The sequence below is a fragment of the Acinonyx jubatus genome, chromosome B4 (genome assembly GCF_027475565.1).
Source record: "Acinonyx jubatus isolate Ajub_Pintada_27869175 chromosome B4, VMU_Ajub_asm_v1.0, whole genome shotgun sequence".
Lineage (NCBI taxonomy): Eukaryota > Metazoa > Chordata > Mammalia > Carnivora > Felidae > Acinonyx > Acinonyx jubatus.
The window spans coordinates 27425667-27436585 of NC_069387.1; the positions used below are offsets into that span (position 1 = coordinate 27425667).

General features: G+C 49.5%; 1 long non-coding RNA gene across 1 annotated transcript in view; it reads right to left on the reverse strand.

The window, feature by feature from the left end:
- LOC106977255 (uncharacterized) overlaps positions 1-10666 on the reverse strand; it is a 32755-nt gene extending 22089 nt beyond the window's left edge. Inside the window, exons 1-4 of the long non-coding RNA XR_001430632.3 lie at positions 9827-10666; positions 9390-9603; positions 6005-6114; positions 2173-2277 (exon numbers count right to left, since the gene is read on the reverse strand). This is a non-coding gene — a long non-coding RNA (uncharacterized LOC106977255). The remainder of the gene's footprint in view (positions 1-2172; positions 2278-6004; positions 6115-9389; positions 9604-9826) is intronic.
- Positions 10667-10919: the final 253 nt, after the last annotated feature.

Genomic DNA, 10919 nt, shown 5'->3' on the forward strand with positions numbered 1-10919 from the left:
ACAGAAATACAAAGGATCATAAGAGGCTACTGTGAACAAATTATACGCTAAAAATTTGGACAACCTAGAAGAAATGGATAAATTCCTAGAAACACATCGTCTTCCAAGACTTAATTATGAAGGAATAGAAAATCCGAACAGACCAATTACTAGTAATGATACTGAATCGGTAATCAGAAAACTCCCAACAAACAAAAGTCGAAGACCAGACAGCTTCCCTGGTGAATCCTACCGAACATTCAAAGAAGAGTGAATACTATCCTTCTCAAATGATTCTAAAGTAATCAAAGAAAAAGGAACGCTTCCAAATTCACTTTAATGGGTCAGCAATGCCCTCATATCAAAACCAAAGATGCCATACACACACACACAAAATTTATAGGCCAATATCCTTGATAAACATAGATGCAAAAATTGTCAACAAGATAGTAGCAAACCAATTCAATAATACATTAAAAGAATGATCAAATGGGATTTATTCCGGGAACGCAAGGATGTTCCAACTTCTGCAAATCAATCTACATGATATATCACATTAACAAAATGAAGGATGAAGATCGCATAATCATTGAAATAGATGCAGAAAAGCATTTGACAAAATCCAGTACCCATTTATGATAATAAAAAAAAACCTCCCAACAAAACAGGTATAGAGGAAATGTATATCTTGAGATAAAGATATAGATGATATAGATATAGCCTATATATGACAAACCCAAAGCTATCGTACTCAGCAGTGAAAAGCTGAAAGCTTTTCCCAAGATCAGGAACAAGACAAGGATGCCCACCCTTGCCTCTTTTATTCAACACAGTCTTGGAAGTCCTAGCCAGAGCAACTAGGCAAGAAAAATAAAGGCATCCAAATTGGTAAAAGGAGGAGGTAAAATTGTCACTATTTGCAGATGACCATGATACTATACATAAAACTCTAAAGACTAAAACAAAAACAAAAACCCCATTAGAACTGATAAATTAATTCACCAAAGTTGCAGGATAAAAAAATAATACACAGAAACCAGTTGCTTTTTTATACACTAATAATGAGCTATCAGAAAAAGAAATTAAGAAAACAATCCCATTCACCACTGTGTCAGAAAGAATAAAATCTCTAGGAATATATTTAACCAATGAGGTGAGAGACCTATACTCTGAAAACTGTAAGACACTGTTGAAAGAAATCAAAGAAGACACAAACAAATGAAATGACATTCCATGCTCATGATTGGAAGCATTAACATTGTGAAAATGTCCATACTACCCAAAACAATGTACAGATTCAAGATTTAATCCCTATCAAAATACCAATGGCAATTTTCACACAAACACAACAAATATTAAAATTTTCATGGAACCACAAAAAACTTGAAGAGCCAAAGCAACCTTGAGAAAGAAGAACAAAGCTGGAGGTGTCAGGCTCCCTGATTTCAAACTATACTACAAAGCTATAGTAATCAAAACAGTATGGTACTTGCACAAAAACAGATAAGATACATGGATCAATAGAACAGAATAGAGAGGCCAGAAGCAAACCCAAACATAAATGATCAATTAATCTACGATAAGGGAGGAAAGACTATACAATGGGGAACAGACCATGTCTTCAATAAATGGTGCTGGGAAAACTGGACAGCTACATGCAAAAGAATGAAACTGGACCACTTTCTTACACCATACACAAAAATAAACTCAACATGGATTAGACTTGAATGTAGGTCTTGAAACCATAAAACTCCTAGAAGAAAACATAGGCAGTAAGCTCCTTGATACCAGTCTCCATGATATTAATTTGGATCTGATTCCATAGGCAAGAGCACCAAAAGCCAAAATAAACAAATGGGACCATCAAACTAAAAAGCTTTTGCATAGCAAAAGAACTATCAATAAAACAAAAAGGCAACACCCAGAATGGAAGAAAATATTTGCCAACTGTATGTTTGGTAAGGGGCTAATATCCAAAATATATAAAGAGCTCATACAACTCAATGGCAAAAAAAAAAAAAAAAAAAATTAACTAACTCTTTCCCTTGGGGTAAATTCCTGGAAGTGAAATGGCCAGGTCAAAAGATACAGGTTTTGAAACTTATTGCCAGATTGTCTTCCCCAAGTTTCATAACATAACAGTGTGCACCTTCATGAGAGTATGTATGAGTGTTCATTTCCCCAGACACTTACCATCAGCGAGTGGTGGTTTCTTCTGAGCTCTTTAATTTTAAATGCAATGGGCCATGTTCAATATAGTGAAATTCATCTTTGGAATTCATCACCGTCCTGGGTAGCCTGCAGATACACAAAAGACAGCTCTTTTGAAATGACTCAGGAAACAAATGACATAGTTCAATGTGACCTGAATGCTGAAATAGGTTTTGCAAACTAAATGATAAAACAAAACTGTTTTGCTGACATATTATGGATTACAATTTCAAGCATGGCCTTGCCCGTGTATTTCAAGTACCTGATTAGTCAGTGACAATGTCCCAAGCCCTTGTCACTCTTTCCACTCATGGTCTGGTATATGGACTCTATACTCTAGAGAGTCGTGTTTTCGGGTATCATTCCAACGTTTATTCTCCCAGATTTTGTGTCTCTTACTTCACACCTAGGGTCCTGGCAGCTTTATATGCCTTCCCTGAGCTGGGGAAAAAGGAGGGGGTGCCATCTAAGCCCTCCTGGAGGCAGCAGTGTGATTCCGCCATCCATCAAGGTGTGGCATCCATCTGGGCGTGCATTTGCCACCTCCATAACACTGAGTCAGGCCTAGGGAACAGCCATGGTATTTGATGCAGGAAAATACCAGTGACTCATCTTCCTCTGGAAGGCCAAGCGAGATTGTGGCACTTTCCTAAGGTGAAGGTGCCTCATTTGAAATTCACCAAAAATCCCCAATGTCTCAAACAGTTCCTTCCGTCTGAAAAGTTGTATAAGATTTGTCACATTTGGCTATTCACATTTGGCCACGGCAAGTTCCAGCTCCGAAATTTAATCATCATATTGAGCAACTAATTTCTAAATTGGGCTTGTGATCAAGACTTTTATAGGAATATTAATCGCCTAAAGTTTGCAGCCAGAAAATATATGACAGCCTAGATTTTATGGCTGGTTCTAGATAATGGTGACACATTACTGAGAAATGCATCTGCTTCCTAACTCCATAAATTGAATGCTGTTTATAATAATGCAGCTGGAGCAGTAACACTTTATCATAAGAGCGGTTGTCCCCATGGAAATCATTATTCAGTGTATACTTGATAAATTGGTCATCATTCACAGGCAGAAGAGAAACTGATGTGGCCCGTTTTATTTACAGGGGAACAGGCAATATGTCATCTTCTTGTTGGACTGATGTTTTTCCTACCAGAAGGACTAGGTTGCCTCCTGCACGTTGCTCGGAGAATTTTGTGAACGTCATTAGTCTTACAGGCTTTAATGCCCAGGGCACGAGAAGAACCATTCTTAATCTCAGAATTATTTTCAGAGGAGAACCTTGGAAAGAGATTTTCAGATACAAATTTAATCTCGCACTTTCCAAAATGGAAAAACAAAGAGGAAGTGATGGAATGGTGATGAGGAACTTTGTTCCTCAAAGCCGGCCAGGTCACAACAGGCAAGTCACAATGACTTCATGTGCCATTAAATACAGGAAGACAAGAGTTAACTCTGATTTGGTAGACGGTGTACAGCTGAGGCTAGGCCTTCCATCCTCATGGTTATATGTGTCCCCACAAGGCAGCTGGTAGCCTCTCCCTCAGAGATTAAAAGCCTTCTCAATGGAGAGCAAGGCATCACTGCAGGGGACAGTCGTGCTGTGGACATCACACTGTCGTGCCCAGTCCTGCAAGCTCGTGGTCTTCAACCTTGGTTGAGAGCACTGCCGCCCCCAGGGAGAAGGCCGCCCTGGGCCCCGGGTCGCTGATTCCATTCGCTAGCGGCCTGAACAGGTGCACTGGTAAAGTGCACAGGGCCTGCATGTCCCTGTGGTGGTCAGGCCGGGCATGGGCTGTGAGCTGTCCTACTCACAAGGTCTCAGGCTCCTCTAGGGCCACTGAAACTCTTCCCAGCTCCCTGCACTCTCCAAGTTCCTAGTAATTTAGCTTGCAGGCCCCACAGGATCCCTCAGTTTTTCAGCCTCTCCTGACTCACCAGAGGAATCCATATTGAATTAATCTGCAAGGATTTATTGTGTCTCCGCTGCATGCCCGACACCGTGCTGTGGGAGGAGGCAGCACAAGAGAGAGAGAGAGAGAGAGAGAGAGAGAACCACAATCACACTTGTACAGTCCTATGTTTCAAATGCTTTTACGATCATCTCGAGGTGACCCAACGAATGGTTAGAGTGTAACCTCAGAAGTCCCAGCTGCACCGCTGGGTGTGAGCCCTTCCTTGGCAGCCTCCTCCGGGCTGCAGGCATCCGTTTTCCCTTCTGGAAAGCAGGGCCCATACTTGTGGCTGTACAGTTGGTTTCCCGGAAGATCAGGTGAGATAATCCATAGTAAGTGTTCCTTCAATGTTGGCTCTTATCCTCACACTGTCCCGACTTTGCAGAAAGAGACACTGCGTGGTAAGGGGTCTCTGAGAGCCAGATAGAAAGAGCTAGAAAATAGATGATGTTTTCACACACATCGTTTCAGTTGGTTAGTTCACAACCTTCCTCCTTTACAGGTGGGAAGACTGGAGGTCGGGCAGGGTGTCTCACTTGTTGGCACTATTGACATTTGGGGTCAGATAACCCTTTGCTGGAGGGCCTGCCCGTGCACCGTAGGAAGTTAAGCCTGTGCACAACAGAGGCTGTGGGCGCCATCCCACCGCTGACAACGAAAAAAGTCTCCGGACACTGCAAAATCGTCCTCCAGTTGGGAACCACTGAGGTGGGGTAATTTGTCAGAGGGTTAAAGAGGAGCACACAGGCCCAGAGCTCAAGAGCTAAAGTCTATGGGGGACACGTCCTCTCTCACCTCAGTACATCTCCTCAAAGGATTTAGTAGAGAGACACAGAGACAAAAATACCAGCAAGTTCTTCCTGATACTTAAGTACCACGGGAGTTGAGAAAAGGGGGCGTTTGAGGTGAGGTTCCAATTAGACGAGGACAGATGAACGAAGAAGATGGAACGTGGCCTGGGTGCCGCAGGCGAGAGAGAAGACCAGACAGAGGGATGACCACGGGAGGTGTGGCCACTGAGGGAACGAAAGGCAAAGGCTGGGGGTGTGGGGAGTTCCTGGGGTGCCGGGAGGAGAAGGGGCCACTGTGGGGGAGGCCCTGTGCACGGCCCTCCCATGGGGGAGAGGACCCAGGCCTCAGGGAACCATCAAGGAGTTTGGACCTAATGCCGAAAGAAGGCTTAGTAGGGCGGTCCTTGGGGGGTGGGGTGTTAGAGGAGTGTGCCCACAGGTTAGCATGAAGACACCTGTCTGGGACAGGACAACAAAGCCACCCGTGACCTGAAAGAGGGGCCTTCCCTGGCTTCCACCAGTGGTTCTGACAACCACCTGTTACAGCTGACCACAAACGAGCTGCATCATGGGAGAAAGGTGTATACAAACCTCAGTTGAGGACCAGGGGGGGCGGCGGGACACCTGCATGGCCAGCACAGACCCCGGGCCACGCTGAAGCAACGAGCCTCACTCTGCTCAAGACCAGCTGATGACCACAGAAGCCAATGTCCCTCCCGCGCCCCCAAGCCTTCCAAAGACAGCGAAAGGTCTTTGACTAGGCCTCTTCCTGGTTCTGAGGGGGAAGGTTACAGAGGTGTTTGCTCTAACGGCCATCTGGGGAGTCAGGATTTCCTGAGGCTGGGGCAAATGCTTCACACTCCTACTCCTCAGGAAATCCGCCCTGAGAGGCAACGAGAAAAAAAACAAAACAAAACAAAAAACGCACCCTTTGGGTCATTGGTCTATTTTTACTGTGTGTGGCCTGACTTGGTGCTTATGTGCCTGTAGCTCCGTCTACCTGTGAGACCATCAGCATGATGTGTGTTCACGAAGACGCTCTTAGCATTTCCGGCTTACCAATGCCGGGGAACTGTCCCCTCGGAGTTCAGACAGTGGTACCAGGTAGTCGGCACGAGAGGTACCAGGTGGGGCAACTTCTGAGAGACACCGGTGACTGGCCCAGTGAGCTGTAAGAAAGCATGCCTTTTTTATTCTTCAGTAGCTCAGTGACCAGACCTTTCTCCCACATAGCAACAAACCACCCACTGAGTCATTCAAAGAGTCCTTGACACATTTATTCAGAAGTAGTTGCAGTTGCTATGTGCAGGGCTCTGTGTTCAACATGGCCTCTCAGGGAGATGTCTGAGTGAAGGAGCAAACGGAACACGGACCTAACACAACAGGGCTCACGGGCGCCTGCGGGAGGAGCTGCCACACTTCATGCAGAGTATGTAACGCCTCCCAAGAACGCATCTCAACTGTGTCCGTGGAAGTGGCACACAAACACAGAAGGTTGGTTAAGTCAGCTTAGCGGAGTGGGGGTCACCAAGTGAACCGTGACCAGCCAGACAAATTCTGGCATGGGTTCCCATTCCCAGCTATTGTAGGGTGCTAAGAAAAAATGCCTGATAACTTTCTGAGTTTACTTCCATAGGTACAGATGGCCTGACGGGCACCACCTCGCGGGGCCTGTCACTGGGTGCCATGGAGGCCGGCGGCCGGCAGAGGGGGCCTCAGGCTCGTCCGGGGAGCTGGCCGCGTGCATGGAAAAGCAGTGCCTGTTTGTGCTGAGCGAGCCCAGAACACACTGGAGGGTGAAGTTGATCAGAACACTGTTTGGCTCAGTCCCCACTCGCTGAACTGACGGAGCCTGGAGTCCACGATGAAGTCACATACAATGGAAAGCGCCTGGCAATTAACAGAGATTACAAAACCAGAGGAAGGAAACTGCATGCACAAGAGGCTGACGGGGACCAGAAAGCCCTGCTTTTTCTTAGAGCCAGCATCTGAGACAGTGCCAGGGCCCAGGGGTTTTTGTTGGCCTTTGGAAGCTCCGGCCTGGGTCTTCTCTTCGTGTCGGGTGGACGGTGGTGATCCTGAAACTGAAATTTAATATAGAGGAAGGGAGGGTGGAGAATCCCAAGAGCTGTTGCCAGGCAGGCTGGCAGTCCCCCGCCCCCGGTGACTTCACCGGGCTAATTGATGACCCATCGCAGACGTTAGGAGCTGGAGCCATTTGGCGCACAGAAGGGGGACCATGAAGACAAGGCTGAGATCCCTTCTCCAGGGAGTGGTGTCTTCCAAAGGCTGAGATGTGACAGCTTAAGAAAATTAAATGTGACTGCAGCACTGTGCCTGCATTATCTGGCCCCGGCAGGCAGCCTGCGGCTTCCGCTGCCCTTGGGTCTAGAGATGGTGCCCAGAGGGAGAGTAGGACAAGAAAATGCTGTGACAGGCTCACATTTAGGAAGGTGCTTGCCCATCCGCCTACCAAACAAACAGTAAAGCGGCCCCTTATCACTCCAACTCAGCTCAGACGAGGCCCTGCCTCTGCGCCTCACAGGCTGGACACCCGCGGGCAGCAGGGCCTGGTGTCTGCTGGAGAAATGGGCGATTCAGACAGGGGTTCTGTTCCCTCCTCTCAGAGGGGGCGGGGAGCCTGCACCCTCCTCAGTGGGTATGCGGGTCATGGGCAGAGCCGTGATGGCGTGGAGAGGGACTGTGCCAGTTACAGGCCGCCGGGACACCGCCACACCCCTCTCCCTGCCCCTTCCCAGCTAGGCCAGGAGGGGCACGAGGCCCTGGCTGTCTGCACTCACGACCTTCTCAGGTGTGGCTTTACTGGAAAGTCCCAGAGCCACTGTGGAGCAGAAAACGGCTGCTGTGCCCAGCTCTTCCCCACCCCCTGAGGGATGGCGCTGGAGCCGCCGCCGGCCGGGCCCTTGTGCTGGGGATATTATGGAGATAATAATCATTTATTCACCAGTCATGAAAACGATCCGTGGCCCATGAGGACTCAGAGCTGAGCCGATGAGCATCAGGCAGCAGGCCTAATCAGAAATTCAATATTCTCTACCTTTCCTTTCTATTAAGGATCAGAGCGCTCCCGGAGCTGCGCCCCAGGCTTTCCCTGCAACCCGCTGAGCCCAGGAATGGGGCTGGGCGTGTGCTGTAGGTTGGGGCGGCCAGGAAGGCGGAGGGCCCTCCGCCTTCCTGGCCGCCCCCTCCACAGCCTCCAGGCCTCCCTTCCAGGTGGCTCCCCGCCCTGCTGCTGCCACGTGGCCACGTCTCCTCTATCTCATTTCCACACCTGCCCGAGCCGCTCTTCTCCCACCTGCGTGGCCACCTCCTTATAGACCATCCAGTTCTTTTAAACAAATCTGGGCTGTTTTTTTTTTTTTTTTTTTTTGAGGGTGCTTGTAGGTAAATGAAAGTCAGGTCTAAGGGAAAAACTATTAGCTATGTTTGCATGCCTTTCTTAATTACTTTTCAAGAGACTGTTTCACCACTTGTCCAGGCCGCCAGGGCATAATTGCAAAGGAGATAAACTAGGCACCACTCTCTGTCTTTCTCCTTTCTTTCCTCCTGCTTGTCAGCAACCCCGAGAGCCCTTGTCCTACGGGAAGCTGGTCTGTAAACTCTTGATAGCACACCCTTCCTGGGGGAATTGGCATCACAGGACAGGAGACCCTCCCCCCCCTCCCCCAGCTCCGACGAACAAAACCAGTACTTCTAGAATGGAGAGCAGCCGGGCACTGGTTCCTGGGTCCCTCACATCACAGCGTTCAGAACATCCTGGAGGCCTCTGTTTTGGGCCCACTGGCAATGCCCGCCCACCTGCTATTGTCTGCACTCTTCTGTTGGCCTCTCCCTGCTGGCTGGGAGGTTGCCCTCCTTCCCTCCTCCTCCCTGCCTGCAGCCCAAAGATGGGGGTACCCTCCTGTCACCTCAGTCTTGGTCTCCAGAGAGCCCTCCCGCACATGTGGGTAATGAAACCCTAAGACTGCAGGTCGCAGTTTAGGAAAGGCCCCATGCATTGTGAGAGAATGCCCCCTTCCCTCCTGCTCTGCAAGGCCAGGATGTGTTCTCTGAAATCCTGGGCACCTCACCCCGTTCCCCTGGGCCTTAGAGGGACGTTTGGAGGGTGTATGGGCAGTCCCACCCAGTCGACGTGCTTACTGAAAACGGAGGCCTCTGATCTGCCGGCCCGAGGCAGGGATCTAGCGGGGGGAGTCGGGGTGTTTGGGAAAGGGGCCACAGAGGAGGGCAAACGCATGCCAGGCATGTGCAGATTCCGCTGCCGAGCTCTGAACGTTTGCAGCTCATGGGAAAATGCCAGCGCTTTTTACCCAGCGGTCACCTGACCGTGGACCCACATGTACGTACCACATGGTGATCTTTGCAGGGAAATTCATGCAGCAGCACGAGATGCAGAAGAGCTTAAGCAGGCAGCAGGACCTACCATGGCCTGGCTCCTATCCGGTGGCTGGCACGGGATGAAGGGTCCTTACTCACGGGCTCATGTGGCCACGCCTACTACAGGTGCTGCACCTGCGCAGCCCAGGGGGACGCCGACTGAGTGGTCGCCATGGGGATTGCCTTCCACCTCGCTGAAGCTTAAGGTCTGCTGACGATCTCACTCCCAGCAGGCTCCTCTGGGTAAGCTCCGAGCTGCTCTGAAGAGGGGACAAGAGGAAAGTTGAGCCAATCGCGAAAGCCTGTGAGAAGCTGCCTACTGTTTTCGGGGTTTTTTTTTCTGGCGCCCTGCCACCCGCGCATGCACCGCCGCCTCTCGTGACTCTTCCTGTGCGATGGGGGAGGGCGCGTCAGTGTTATTTCGGGTCTTATTTTCCAGAGGCTACAGGCAAGTTGGGCCAGAACATGGAGACCTCAGAATACCTGCGAGGAACAATAAACAAAGGCCGTCCAGAATGTGTTTTCCTTTCTCTCTGGGCTTCTCAGTTTGCTGCGTGAAGCTAATGGAGGAACAGTGTGCTGCCGCTCCGTTTGGCCTGTTTGCCCACACACGCTCCCTGCTTCCCTAAAAGTCAGAAAGGAAAGACCAAAAAACGTGCAAAAATTAGTGCTTTGGGTTCAGGAAATCCCACCTCCTGGAACCAATGGGTTAATATGGGGCCCACTGATCAATTCCAGCTGTTCTACTGTGTGCTCTGAGGCACGGCCGGAGGCCATGCAATCAGTGTTGGAATGGGTAAAAAGGAGAGTATCTTGGGCCGTTTCATTTTTGTTCCTGTTTCCCCATGGGCCTGTGCTAAACTTTCAACTCCTTGCCTCAGCTTGGATGGGCTGGTGTAAAATTACTTTCCAAAGAAACCAGGAGAACAGTTCGTGTGAAGAAGGTGTGGGGCAGATGGGTTTGGCCGGCACTTGACAGAGAACGTGGTTCCACTTTGGGCTGGGCCTGCCCGCCCCAGGCTTGCCCTGAATGAGTCCCAGCTGTGCAGCTTCTGGCCCGCTGGCTGCCTCCCGCCCCCTGGGGGGGGGGGGCAGAGAAGAACCCCTCCCCTCGTGAGTGGGGCATCCGGGAAACAGGCGGGAGAACAGGTGGGCCACAGCCAGATGCAGGCTCTGCACCAGGAGGCCCCGCCAAGTCCTGAGAGCCTGTGCGGCTCCTCAAAACCAGGCAGCATTAGCGCATTATGGAAGCAAGTAATCTGGAAAGCAAACACCATGTCAGAAGAGAAGAAACCACGGAGCATTAGGAAGTGCTGAGAACCGTCTAGGCTTCAGGTTCGTGTCATTAACTCCTCGGCCTCCTTAGCCAGAACCAGCACCAAGAGTCTTGGAGTTTCTAAAAGGAGGGGGCAGATGAGAGTTCCAGGCAGTGTGGGCCTTAAGTACACCCTGTTTCTCTCCTTAGATTAAGAAGTTGAAGTGAGGATCTGAAGGCCCCTTTCAGGTCGGATCTTTGTAAGAGTGCCTAAACTTGGCAGTGATGCATTTTACTAATAAGCAGCTTTCTCCAAGATGC